The 15,118-nt window shown below is 36.8% G+C and overlaps 1 protein-coding gene across 22 annotated transcripts in view; it reads left to right on the forward strand.

Annotated features, from left to right (window-relative positions):
• AOPEP (aminopeptidase O (putative)) overlaps positions 1–15,118 on the forward strand; it is a 489,538-nt gene that overhangs the window by 453,639 nt on the left and 20,781 nt on the right. For 18 of the 22 annotated variants that reach the window (XR_013170616.1, XR_013170619.1, XR_013170600.1 and 15 more), the window contains one exon: positions 6,757–6,876. The gene's annotated coding sequence lies outside the window, so the exon portion shown is untranslated. Of the gene's footprint in view, positions 1–6,756; positions 6,878–15,118 lie in introns of those variants that run through there. The other 4 variants (XR_013170613.1, XR_013170612.1, XR_013170598.1 and 1 more) reach the window with 3 other exon arrangements.

Below are 15,118 nucleotides of genomic sequence, written 5' to 3' on the forward strand. Positions count from 1 at the left end.
CCTGAAACCAAGGCGGCTGGCGCCCACACCACGCGCAGCCCCCCGGACCAACTGAGAGAATTGGATCGGAAATCCCCAGGCCGGGGAGAACGGTGACGGGCGGGGGAGGCCCCTTCCAAACCCGTGACTCCCGGGGAACGTGCACTCTCTCGGGCGGGCCGCTGCCGCTGGTACCCTCCCGCCACGCTTGTTGCCCAGGGCCGATTAGGAAATTCGGACGGCTCTTTCCCGGGCTGCGGCGACCAGCAACCCTCCCTGCGTTCGGACCCCGGGCCGGCTCAAGCCGCTTCGGCTAGCGAACCCCCCGGACGGCGAGAGTTTTCCAAAGTTTAAGGTCCCACAGCACCCTTTACTGGTGGGACCCACAGACAAACGTGTGCCACGAGCGCCACCTACTGGGCAGGATAAGAAAAACAGAACCCAGAGATTTCACAGAAAAATCTTCCTAACTTTTGGATCCAATACCCAGGGAAATCTGTCTAAATGCGCAGACGCCAACAGAAGATAACGGATCACGCTCAAATAATTGAAAATATGGCCCAGTCAAAGGAACAAACCAATAGTTCAAATGAGATACAGGAGCTGAGACAACTAATGCTAAATATACGAACAGAAATGGAAAACCTCTTCAAAAACGAAATCGATAAATTGAGGGAGGACATGAAGAGGACATGGGCTGAACATAAAGAAGAAATAGAAAAACTGAAAAAACAAATCACAGAACTTATGGAAGTGAAGGACAAAGTAGAAAAGATAGAAAAAACAATGGATACCTACAATGATAGATTCAAAGAGACAGAAGATAGAATTAGTGATTTGGAGGATGGAACATCTGAATTCCAAAAAGAAACAGAAACTATCGGGAAAAGAATGGAAAAATTTGAACAGGGTATCAGGGAACTCAAGGACAATATGAACTGCACAAATATACGTGTTGTGGGTGTCCCAGAAGGAGAAGAGAAGGGAAAAGGAGGAGAAAAACTAATGGAAGAAATTTTCACTGAAAATTTCCCAACTCTTATGAAAGACCTAAAATTACAGATCCAAGAAGTGCAGTGCACCCCAAAGAGATTGGCCCCAAATAGGCGTTCTCCAAGACACTTACTAGTTAGAATGTCAGAGGTCAAAGAGAAAGAGAGGATCTTGAAAGCAGCAAGAGAAAAACAATCCATCACATACAAGGGAAACCCAATAAGACTATGTGTAGATTTCTCAGGAGAAACCATGGAGGCTAGAAGACTGTGGGATGATATATTTAAATTACTAAAAGAGAAAAACTGCCAACCAAGACTCCTATATCCAGCAAAATTGTCCTTCAAAAATCAGGGAGAAATTAAAACATTTTCAGACAAAATGTCACTGAGAGAATTTGTGACCAAGAGACCAGCTCTGCAAGAAATACTAAAGGGAGCACTAGAGTCAGATATGAAAAGACAGAAGAGAGAGGTATGGAGAAGAGTGTAGAAAGAAGGAAAGTCAGATATGATATATATAATACAAAAGGCAAAATGGTAGAGGCAAATATTATCCAAACAGTAATAACACTAAATGTTAATGGACTGAATTCCCCAATCAAAAGACATAGATTGGCAGAGTGGATTAAAAAACAGGATCCTTCTATATGCTGTCTACAAGAAACACATCTTAGACCCAAAGATAAACATAGGTTGAGAGTGAAAATTGGGAAAAGATATTTCATGCAAATAACAACCAGAAAATAGCAGGAGTGGCTATACTAATATCCAACAAGTTAGACTTCAAATGTAAAACAGTTAAAAGAGACAAAGAAGGACACTATCTACTAATAAAAGGAACAATTAAACAAGAAGACATAACAATCATAAATATTTATGCACCGAACCAGAATGCCCCAAAATACGTGGGGAATACACTGCAAACACTGAAAAGGGAAATAGACACAAATACCATAATAGTTGGAGACTTCAATTCCCCACTCTCATCAATGGACAGAACATCTAGACAGAGGATCAATAAAGAAATAGAGAATCTGAATATTACTATAAAGGAGCTAGACTTAACAGACATTTATAGGACATTACATCCCACAACAGCAGGATACACCTTTTTCTCAAGTGCTCATGGATCATTCTCAAAGATAGACCATATGCTGGGTCACAAAGCAAGTCTTAACAAATTTAAAAAGATTGAAATCATACACAACACTTTCTCGGATCATAAAGGAATGAAGTTGGAAATCAATAATAGGCGGAATGCCAGAAAATTCACAAATACGTGGAGGCTCAACAACACACTCTTAAACAACGAGTGGGTCAAAGAAGAAATTGCAAGAGAAATTAGTAAATACCTCGAGGCAAATGAAAATGAAAACACAACATATCAAAACTTATGGGATGCAGCAAAGGCAGTGCTAAGAGGGAAATTTATTGCCCTAAATGCCTATATCAGAAAAGAAGAAAAGGCAAAAATGCAGGAATTAACTGTTCAATTGGAAGAACTGGAGAAAGAACAGCAAACTAATCCCAAAGCAAGCAAAAGGAAAGAAATAACAAAGATCAGAGCAGAAATAAATGAAATTGAAAATATGAAAACAATAGAGAAAATCAATAAGACCAGAAGTTGGTTCTATGAGAAAATCAATAAGATTGATGGGCCCTTATCAAGATTGACAAAAAGAAGAAGAGAGAGGATGCATATAAATAAGATCAGAAATGGAAGAGGAGACATAACTACTGACCTCACAGAAATAAAGGAGGTAATAACAGGATACTATGAACAACTTTACGCTAATAAATACAACAATTTAGATGAAATGGACGGGTTCCTGGAAAGACATGAACAACCAACTTTGACTCAAGAAGACATAGATGACCTCAAGAAACCAATCACAAGTAAAGAAATTGAATTAGTCATTCAAAAGCTTCCTAAAAAGAAAAGTCCAGGACCAGACGGCTTCACATGTGAATTCTACCAAATGTTCCAGAAAGAATTAGTACCAATTCTCCTCAAACTCTTCAAAAAAATCGAAGTGGAGGGAAAACTGCCTAATTCATTCTATGAAGCCAACATCACCCTCATACCAAAACCAGGCAAAGATATTACAAAAAAAGAAAACTACAGACCAATCTCGCTAATGAATACAGATGCAAAAATCCTCAATAAAATTCTAGCAAATCGTATCCAACAACACATTAAAAGAATTATACATCATGACCAAGTAGGATTCATCCCAGGTATGCAAGGATGGTTCAACATAAGAAAATCAATTAATGTAATACACCATATCAACAAATCAAAGCAGAAAAATCACATGATCATCTCAATTGATGCAGAGAAGGCATTCGACAAGATTCAACATCCTTTCCTGTTGAAAACACTTCAAAAGATAGGAATACAAGGGAACTTCCTTAAAATGATAGAGGGAATATATGAAAAACACACAGCTAATATCATCCTCAATGGGGAAAAATTGAAAACTTTCCCCCTAAGATCAGGAACAAGACAAGGATGTCCACTATCACCACTATTATTCAACATTGTGTTGGAGGTTCTAGCCAGAGCAATTAGACAAGAAAAAGAAATACAAGGCATCAGAATTGGAAAGGAAGAAGTAAAACTATCACTGTTTGCAGACGATATGATACTATACGTCGAAAACCCAGAAAAATCCACAACAAAACTACTAGAGCTAATAAATGAGTACAGCAAAGTAGCAGGTTACAAGATCAACATTCAAAAATCTGTAGCATTTCTATACACTAGTAATGAACAAGCTGAGGGGGAAATCAAGAAACGAATCCCATTTACAATTGCAACTAAAAGAATAAAATACCTAGGAATAAATTTAACTAAAGAGACAAAAAACCTATATAAAGAAAACTACAAAAAACTGCTAAAAGAAATCACAGAAGACCTAAATAGATGGAAGGGCATACCGTGTTCATGGATTGGAAGACTAAATATAGTTAAGATGTCAATCCTACCTAAATTGATTTACAGATTCAATGCAATACCAATCAAAATCCCAACAACTTATTTTTCAGAAATAGAAAAACCAATAAGCAAATTTATCTGGAAGGGCAGGGTGCCCCGAATTGCTAAAAACATTTTGAGGAAAAAAAACGAAGCTGGAGGTCTCGCGCTGCCTGACTTTAAGGCATATTATGAAGCCACAGTGGTCAAAACAGCATGGTATTGGCATAAAGATAGATATATCGACCAATGGAATCAAATAGAGTGCTCAGATATAGACCCTCTCATCTATGGACATTTGATCTTTGATAAGGCAGTCAAGCCAACTCACCTGGGACAGAGCAGTCTCTTTAATAAATGGTGCCTAGAGAACTGGATATCCATATGCAAAAGAATGAAAGAAGACCCATCTCTCACACCCTATACAAAAGTTAACTCAAAATGGATCAAAGATCTAAACATTAGGTCTAAGACCATAAAACAGTTAGAGGAAAATGTTGGGAGATATCTTATGGATCTTACAACTGGAGGCGGTTTTATGGACCTTACACCTAAAGCAAGAGCACTGAAGAAGGAAATAAATAAATGGGAACTCCTCAAAATTAAACACTTTTGTGCATCAAAGAACTTCATCAAGAAAGTAGAAAGACAGCCTTCACAATGGGAGACAATATTTGGAAATGATATATCAGATAAAGGTCTAGTATCCAGAATTTATAAAGAGATTGTTCATCTCAACAACAAAAAGACAGCCAACCCAATTACAAAATGGGAAAAAGACTTGAACAGACACCTATCAGAAGAGGAAATACAAATGGCCAAAAGGCACATGAAGAGATGCTCAATGTCCCTGGCCATTAGAGAAATGCAAATCAAAACCACAATGAGATATCATCTCACACCCACCAGAATGGCCATTATCAACAAAACAGAAAATGACAAGTGCTGGAGAGGATGCGGAGAAAGAGGCACACTTATCCACTGTTGGTGGGAATGTCAAAGGGTGCAACCACTGTGGAAGGCAGTTTGGCTGTTCCTCAAAAAGCTGAATATAGAATTGCCATACGACCCAGCAATACCATTGCTGGGAATATACTCAAAGGACTTAAGGGCAAAGACACAAACGGACATTTGCACACCAATGTTTATAGCAGCGTTATTTACAATTGCAAAGAGATGGAAACAGCCGAAATCTCCATCAACAGAAGAGTGGCTAAACAAACTGTGGTATATACATACGATGGAATACTATGCAGCTTTAAGACAGGATAAACTTATGAAGCATGTAATAACATGGATGGACCTAGAGAACATTATGCTGAGTGAGCCTAGCCAAAAACTAAAGGACAAATACTGTATGGTCCCACTGATGTGAACAGACATTCGAAAATAAATTCGGAATATGTCCTTGCTAACAGAGTCCAGCAGGAGGTAGAAACAGGGTAAGATAATGGCCAATTGGAGTTGAAGGGATACAGACGGTGTAACAGGACTAGATACAAAAACTCAAAAATGGACAGCACAATAATACCTAATTGTAAAGTAATCATGTTAAAACACTGAATGAAGCTGCATCTGAGCTATAGGTTTTTGTTTTGTTTTGTTTTGATTTTAATATTATTACTTTTATTTTTTTCTCTATATTAACATTCTGTATCTTTTTCGGTTATGTTGCTAGTTCTTCTAAACCAATGCATATGTACTAAGAAATGATGATCATGCATCTATGTGATGATGTTAAGAATTAATGATTGCATATGTAGAATGGTATGATCTCTAAATGTTGGGTTAATTTCTTTTTTTCCGTTAATTAAAAAAAAAAGAGAGAAGGGATAATTGGAGCTGAAGGGATACAGACTGTACAATGGGACTGGATATAAAAACTCAGAAATGGACAGCACAATACTACCCAATTGTAATGCAATTATGTTAAAACACTGAATGAAGCTGCATGTGAGGTATAGGTTTTTTTTTTTTTTTTTCTTTCTATTATTGTTTTAATTCTTATTCTGTTGTCTTTTTATTTCTTTTTCTAAATCGATGCAAATGTACTAAGAAATGATGAATATGCAACTATGTGATGTTATTAAGAATTACTGATTGTACATGTAGATTGGAATGATTTCTAATTGTTTTGTTAATTCTTTTTTTAATTAATAAAAAAAAGAAAAATAAATAAAATAAAATATAAAAAAAAAAGATTTACGTTACTAAATTATATTAGTGTACTTAAAATTAATATTGTACTGCTTCACATAAAGTGTAAGAACCTTAAAATGTTCTAACTCCATTTACTCATTGTTATTTCTGACATGGTGCCATTTATTTGATTCTCATGGAAATTATAAACCTAAAAATAAAATATTGTTACTTTTGTCATAAAAAAAAAAAAAAGAAAAGTCTTTTATCGAATGTATCAGTTTTCTAGGGCTGCAGTAACAAATTAGCATGAACCCAGTGGTGTAAAATCATGGAAAGACACTATCTATGCTTCATTATGATCCTCACTTGTGGAGATCAGAAGGTTCTAGGACAGAACATGCTCATGGCCTACTCTATGTTTACATTATTACCAGCTTCCTTGGCTTATGGCCACATCAGTTCATTATTTGCCTGGGTCTTTACGTCACCTTTTCGTCTTTGTGTCTGTGTCCTCTTTTCTGTCTCCAGTCTCCCTCTGCTGAAAGGAGACATGTTACAGGATTTAAGTTCCATTTAAATCATCTAGCATGAGCTCATTATCACAAGATTTTTAACTTAATTCCATCTACTAAGACCCTTTTTCCAAATATGTAACATTTACAGGTCCAGGGATTGGCATGTGGACACGTCTTTTGAAGGGCCACCATTCGATCCATGATGCTAGCGCATCGACCCTGGCTGATGACTGCATGTGTTTCCATGTGTTTACTTCATGATGGGCTCAGTAAGTACTTCTATACTCCCTTTCAAATGGGCGTCTTCTATTTGAACGGCTTGGTAAAACTCTCAAAGCACTACCGCCTTAGGAGGTCACTCCTTAAGTACACATATGTGTCTGTTTCTGTCTCTCTCTCTATCCATCCAACCATCCATCATCTGCTTATCTCTGTCACCTACCTACCGAGATATATGCATCTCTCTAAACTATCTGCTTGCCCATCTTTCTCCACATCCTCTCCAGCACTTGTCATTTTTTGTTTTGTTGATAGTGGCCATTCTGGTGGGTGAGATGATATCTCATTGTGGTTTTGATTTGCATTTCTCTAATAGCCAGGGACATTGACATCCCTTCACGTGCCATTTGGCCAATTGTACTTCCTCTTCTGAGAAGTGTCTGTTGAAGTCTTTTTCCCATTTTATAATTTGATTGGCTGCCTTTTGTTGTTGAGTTGAACAATCTCTTTATAAAATCTGGATACTAGACCTTTATCTGATATGTCGTTTCCAAATATTGTCTCCCATTGTGTAGGCTGTCTTTTTACTTTCTTGATGAAGTTCTTTGATGCACTAAAGTGTTTAATTTTGAGGAGCTCCCATTTCTTTCTTTCTTTCTTCAGTGCTCTTGCTTTAGGTGTAAGGGCCATAAAACTGCCTCCAATTATAAGATTTATAAGATATCTCCCTAAATTTTCCTCTGTTTTTTTTTTTTAACTTTTTTTATTAATTAAAAAAATTAACAAACAAAACAGTTAGATATCATTCCATTCTACATATACAATCAGTAATTCTTAATATCATCACATAGTTGCATATTCATCATTTCTTAGTATACTTGCATCAATTTAGAAAAAGAAATAAAAAGAGAACAGAAAAAGAAATAAAATGATAATAGGGAAAAAAAAACTATATGTGCCATACCCCTTACCCCTCGCTTTCATTTACCACTATTTCAAACTGAATTTATTTTAACATTTGTTCCCCCTATTATTTATTTTTATTCCGTGTGTTCTACTCTTCTGTTGATAGAGTAGCTAAAAGGAGCATCAGACATAAGGTTTTCACATTCACAGAGTCTCATTGTGAAAGCTATATCATTGTTCAATCATCATCAAGAAACATGGTTACTGGAACACAGCACTACATTTTCAGACAATTCCCTCCAGCCTCTCCACTACATCTTGAACAACAAAGTGATATCTACTTAATGTGTAAGAATAACCTCCAGGATAACATCTCGACTCTGTTTGGAATCTCTCAGCCATTGACACTTTGTCTCATTTTACTCTTCCCCCTTTTGGTCGAGAAGGTTCTCTCAATCCCTTGATGTCAATTCTCAGCTCACTCTAGGGTTTTTCTCAGTCCTTTGATGCTGAGTCTTAGCTCATTTCAGGATCTTTGTCCCACGTTGCCAGGAAGGTCCACACCCCTGGGAGTCATGTCCCACGCAGAGAGGGGGAGGGTGGTGAGACTGCTCATCATATTGGCTGGAGAGAGAGGCCACATTTGAGCAACAAAAGAGGCTCTCTTGGGGGTGACTCTTAGGCCTAAATTTTAAGTAGACTTGACCTATCCTTTGTGGGGTTAAGTTTCATGTGAACAAACCCCAAGACTGGGGGCTCAGCCTATAGCTTTGGTTGTCCACACTGCTTGTGAGAATATCAAGAATTCAACTTGGGGAAGTTGAATTTCTCCCCACTCTCACCATTCCCCAAAGGGGGCTTGCAAATACTTTTCCAGTCACTGATCAAATCATTCTGGGATTCATCGGGGGATCACTCTGGACAAACCAACAAAATCTCATGTGCTACCTGAGATTCCAAGTATTTATGACATTCAATCAAACTATCTACATGAGTTATATTAGGAAATGCTCTAGTCAAAATCTAAATTTTCTAACAAATAAACATTTTTTGCTTTAGTCTCACACATAAGGTGACATTTTAAAGTATTGATTATCATCTATTTTCAGCACCCTGCAGTAACGACATTCCTTTGTTCTTCCTCATGCCAAAACATTTTTAAAATTTGTGCATTGTACATTTCACTATTATTATACAATCTAGGCATTCCTAGATTATACCATCTCGATCTTTAACATCTATCTTTCTTTCTGATTTCATTGATGTCCCCAGCCCTCCTCCCTCTACCATTCTCACATGCAGCTTCATTCAGTGTTTTAACATAATTACATTACAGTTAGGTAGCATTGTGCTGTCCATTTCTGAGTTTTTGTATCCAGTCCTGTTGCACAGTCTGTATCCCTTCAGCTCCAATTACCCACTATCTTGCCCTATTTCTATCTCCTGATGGTCTCTGTTACCAACGACATATTCCAAGTTTATTCACTAATGTCAGTTCATATCAGTGAGACCATACAGTATTTGTCCTTTAGTTTTTGGCTAGTCTCACTCAGCACAATGTTCTCTAGGTCCATCCATGTTGTTACATACTTCATAAGTTTATTCTGTCTTAGAGCTGCATAATATTCCATTGTATGTATATACCACAGTTTGTTGAGCCACTCGTCTGTTGATGGACATTTTGGCTGTTTCCATCTCCTTGCAATTATAAATAATGCTACTATAAACATTGGTGTGCAAATGTCCATTTGTGTCTTTACCCTTAAGTCCTCTGAGTAGATACCTAGCAATGGTATTGCTGGGTCATATGGCAATTCTATATTCAGGTTTTTGAGGAACCGCCAAACTGCCTTCCACAGTGGTTGCACCATTTGACATTCCCACCAACAATGAATAAGTGTGCCTCTTTCTCCACATCCTCTCCAGCACTTGTCATTTTCTGTTTTGTTGATAATGGCCATTCTGGTGGGTGTGAGATGATATCTCATTGTGGTTTTGATTTGCATTTCTCTAATGACCAGGGACATTGAGCATCTCTTCATGTGCCTTTTGGCCATTTGTATTTCCTCTTCTGAGAAGTGTCTGTTCAAGTCTTTTTCCCATTTTGTAATTTGATTGGCTGTCTTTTTGTTGTTGAGTTGAACAATCTCTTTATAAAATCTGGATACTAGACCTTTATCTGATATGTCATTTCCAAATATTGTCTCCCATTGTGTAGGCTATCTTTTTACTTTCTTGATGAAGTTCTTTGATGCACAAAAGTGTTTAATTTTGAGGAGCTCCCATTTCTTTCTTTCTTTCTTCAGTGCTTTTGCTTTAGGTGTAAGGTCCATAAAACTGTCTCCAATTATAAGATTCATAAGATATCTCCCTACATTTTCCTCTAACTCTTTTATGGTCTTAGACCTAATGTTTAGATCTTTGATCCATTTTGAGTTAACTTTTGTATAGGGTGTGAAATACGGGTCCTTTTCATTCCTTTGCATTTAGATATCCATTTCTCTAGGCACCATTTATTGAAGAGATAGTTCTGTCCCAAATGAGTTGGCTTGACTGCCTTATCAAAGATCAAATGTCCATAGATGAGAGGGTCTATATCTGAACACTCTATTCGATTCTGTTGGTCAATATATCTATCTTTTTGCCAGTACCCTGCTGTTTTGACCACTGTGGCTTCATAATATGCCTTAAAGTCAGGCAGTGTGAGACCTCCAGCTTTGTTTTTTTTCCTCAAGATACTTTTAGCAATTCGGGGCTCCCTGCCCTTCTGGATAAATTTGCTTATTGGTTTTTCTATTTCTGAAAAGTAAGTTGTTGTGATTTTGATTGGTATTGCATTCAATCTGTAAATCAATTTAGGTAGAATTGACATCTTAACTATATTTAGTCTTCTAATCCATGAACATGGTATGCCCTTCCATCTATTTAGGTCTTCTGTGATTTCTTTTAACAGTTTCTTGTAGTTTTCTTTATATAGGTCTTTTGTCTCTTTAGTTAAATTTATTCCTAAGTATTTTATTCTTTTAGTTGCAATTGTAAATGGAATTCGATTCTTGATTTTCCCCTCAGCTTGTTCATTGCTAGTGTATAGAAACACTACAGATTTTTGAATGTTGATCTTGTAACCTGCTACTTTGCTGTACTCATTTATTAGCTCTAGTAGTTTTGTTGTGGATTTTTCAGGGTTTTTGACGTATAGTATCATATCATCTGCAAACAGTGATAGTTTTACTTCTTCCTTTCCAATTTTGATGCCTTGTATTTCTTTTTCTTGTCTAATTGCTCTGGCCAGAAATTCCAACATGATGTTGGCCATTATTTCTTCACATATTTTCTGCCCCTTTTCTCTTTCTCTTCTACTTCTGGAACTCCCTTAATGTGTGTGTTGGTAACACTTCATGTTGTCTCAAAGGGCATATAGGCTCTGCTTACGTTATTTTTCATTCTTTTCTGTATTAGCTCTTCAGACTGAATGATTTCAATAGTCATATCTTCCAGCTCACTAATTTTTCTTTTTCTTTCTCATTCTTTTTTATTATTTGTTGGAGAATGTGAGCTAGTTCATGGATTCTTTGCCTCTTCAAATGTGTAGTTGAATACCTCTAGTGTATTTTTTTTTTTTTTACATGGGCATGGGAATCGAACCCGGGTCCTCTGGCATGGCAGGCAAGCATTCTTGCCTGCTGAGCCACTGTGGCCCGCCCTCTAGTGTATTTTTTAATCAACGTTGTATTTTTCATTGGGTCTCCTCTTCCCCTCAGACCCACCTCTCCCTGAATGTGACAGCTGGCTGAGCTGGATGGAGGTGAGGTGTAATCCCAGCCAAGTCTGCTGGTCCTGTTCTGTTTGTGTTTCTTTTTTTAAAATTCTAATTTCTCCTTTTGCTGAGGCATTGTCTTCTTAATTTTATTTAGTTCTATATCTATGTTCCTTTAATTTATTTAGGAGAGCTGACTTAATGTCTTTGATTAGTTGCTCCAATCTCTGTGTTTCCTCTTTCTGTTGTTGTCATTGTTCTCTTGAGTGGGTTATCTCTTCCTGTTTTTTTTTTGTTTGTTTGTTTTTCTTGCTTTTGTCAAAGTCTGGGCACTTGTTTATTTTGATGTGCTAAATCTGGAAGTCAGTTTCTTCCTCTTACCTAAGATTTTGGTATAGATTGGCTTACTATTAAAGCATTTATTTATGCTAAAATCATAGTTCTTCATAAAATACAAAAGAAATGTCAAAAATATGTCTCTTTAACCAGGAAAGTTGATTCTCTACCATGCTATGTTGCTTGATAATCAAAATAATAATTAATCCTAATTCTGCCCCTCAAACTGGGTTAGAAAAGTCCCCTGGACAGTATCACAGAATGTAATACCATCCTGAAAATAATTTTTTCTAAAACTTTTTATTTTTAAATAATTTCAAACTTGCAGAACAGTTTCAAAAGTAACACAAACCCCATACAGAGAACTTCATCATGTGCCACCCCTGACACCAGATCCACAATCTTAACACTTTGCCACATTTGTCATATCATTCTACCTATCCATCTATCAATCCATCCACCTATCCATCTATTTAACTGTTTTCTGAACATTTGAGAGTAAGTTGTATGCATCATGCTCCTTTAATGCTTAATAGTTCCATGTACATTTCCTAAGAACAGGGATATTTACTTATGTATCCACTTAAAAAATACTTTTATTGACAAATTTTCACACATATACAGTCCATACATGGTGTACAATCAGTGGCTCACAATATAATCACATAGTTGTGTATTCATCACCATGATCATTTTTAGAACATTTGCATCATCCCAGAAAAAGAAATAAGAAGAAAATATTCACATATCCCATACCCCTTACCCCTTCCTCTCATTGACCTCCAGTATTTCAATCTACCAAATTTATTATCCCATTATGCCCCTATTATTTATTTATTTTTGTCCATGTATTTTTTTTTTTTACTCTATGTCCATAGTCTCTATATCCACTTTTTTTTTTGTATACTATATGCTGGGGTCACATTTCATTATTTTTCCATGTGAGTATCCCATTATCCCATTATTGCAGCACTATTTGTTGAATTTTTGTTTGCTTGTTTTGCTTGTTTGTTTTTTGGGAAATGGATTGACTGATAATTGAACCCAATTCTCTCACATGGCAGGCAAAAATTCTACCACTGAACTACGCTTGCACCCCCTGCCCCACATGTATCCACTTTATTTATTTATTTATTTGGTTTTCCATGTATCCACTTTTAAGTGCAGTTTGTAAGGTCAAGAAATTTCACAGTGTTATAAACTTGGAGTTCATATTATAATTTTAAAATATGTCCCAATAATGTCATTTTGAAAATTTTCTCTTCCATTATGAAATCCTGTCCAGGATCACTGCTATTCCCATTGTCTCTTTAGATGCTTTTTTCAGTTGTAAAACCTTATATCTGGCTTAAACTGTCCCATCTCAGCCACTCCCAAGGATATCATCTAAGTGGGATTGATACATTCACAGGGTTATGCTGCCCTCACCACCAGCTACTACTAGAACTTTCCCATCACCTCAAACAGAAGCCCTGTACCCATTATGCACCTTCCATTCCCCTTGCTTTTCATCCCCGTAACCTTTATCCTAGTTTCTGTCTCTATGAGCTTACAAATTATCTGGTATTTTCTTTGTGGTCACTGTGCTGCTTAAATTTAACATCCTAAATCTATTAACAATCTTGTTTGGTTTGATAACAACTTGACTTCAATAGCATACACAAACTATATTCCTTTATCTCTCCATCCTCCCACCTCTATGTAGTTCTTATCACAAATTAACATCTTCATATATTTTAACTCCCAAACCATCGATTTATCATTAGATTTTATACATTTACCTCTTAGACCCTGTAGAAAGTATAAAGTGGATTTATGAACCAAAGTTACAATAGTACTGGCATGTATATATTTACCCATGTGTTACCTTTAGCAGGGATCTTTATTTCTTTGTGGTATATTTCATCCAAAACATACTATCCATGTCTCACAGTATCATCATATGGTTGTACATTCACCAATACATTCATTTTAGAACATTTTGAATCCAAAAAATAAAAAAGGGATGACCCAAAACATCCCATACCTCTTATCCCCCCTGCTATTTATTTATTTTTTGTCTTTATTTTCTTACTCATCTGGCCATACACTGGATACAGAGAGTGTCAGTCACAAGGTTTTCACAATCACAACATCCTACCATAAAGGCTATGTAGTTATACATTCATCTTCAAGAATAAAGTCTGCTAGATTACAGTTCAACAGTTTCAGGTATTTCCTCATAGCTATTCTAGCACACTAGAAACTAAAAATGAATATCTATATAATACATAACTATAACCTCCAGAATGAGCTTTCAACTTTATTTGAAATCTCTTAGCCACTGAAATTTTATTTCATTTCTTTTCTTTCCCCTTTTTGGTCAAGAATGGTTTTCAATCCTATGATATCAGGGCCAGGCCCATCCCTTGGAGTCATGTCCCATGTTTCCAGGGAGATTTACACTCCTGGGAGTCATATCCTACATAGGGGTGTGGGTAGTGAATTTATTTTCAGTTCCTGCTTTCAATTCTTTCAAGTATATAACTAACAGTGCAGTTGCAGGATCATATGATAACCTGCTGGGGGATCACCACACTACTTTCTGGAGCAGCTGCACAATTCTACTCCCCAAGAAACAGTGAACAGGTATATCTCTCTAGCCACATCTTCTCCAACACTTATATTTTTCTGTTTTTTTTTTAAACAGATTTATTCACACACCATACCGTCCACCCTAAGTGAACAATCAGTGGTTCCTGGTATGATCACATATATTTTGCTTTCACCAACACAGTCTATGTGAGGACATTTCCATTTCTTCTGCAAAAAAAAATAGAGAAAAATGAACAAAACTAAATAAAAAGGAGAAACACCACCACCACCACCAAGAATCCCATACCCCTCCCTTTTATCATCCTCTTTTTAACACTTAGCTTTGGTATATTGCTTTTGTAACAATAAATGGAAGTATATTACAAAGTTACTGTTAACTATGGGCTCTAGTTTGCATTGATTTATTGATGTGGCATGTGGTAATTAGGTTCAAGTGTCAGTTTGGCCAGGTGATGATGTACTGCTCTGTTTCTGTGAACTTAAATAATCAGTATGTGAAATTCATCTATGGCTGATTACGTTTGTGGTTGGCTGAGGGGGTTACCTTCCACAATGAGTGAGGCTTAATTTAATTATCTGGAGGCCTAAAAGAGAGGACAGAAGGAAGCTCAATACAGCACAGCACAAGGAGCTCAGTGTACCTCATCTCAGCATTTACAACTCAGCCCAGATGTTTGGAGATGCAGAAAGGAATTCC

The sequence above is a fragment of the Tamandua tetradactyla genome, chromosome 2 (genome assembly GCF_023851605.1).
Source record: "Tamandua tetradactyla isolate mTamTet1 chromosome 2, mTamTet1.pri, whole genome shotgun sequence".
Lineage (NCBI taxonomy): Eukaryota > Metazoa > Chordata > Mammalia > Pilosa > Myrmecophagidae > Tamandua > Tamandua tetradactyla.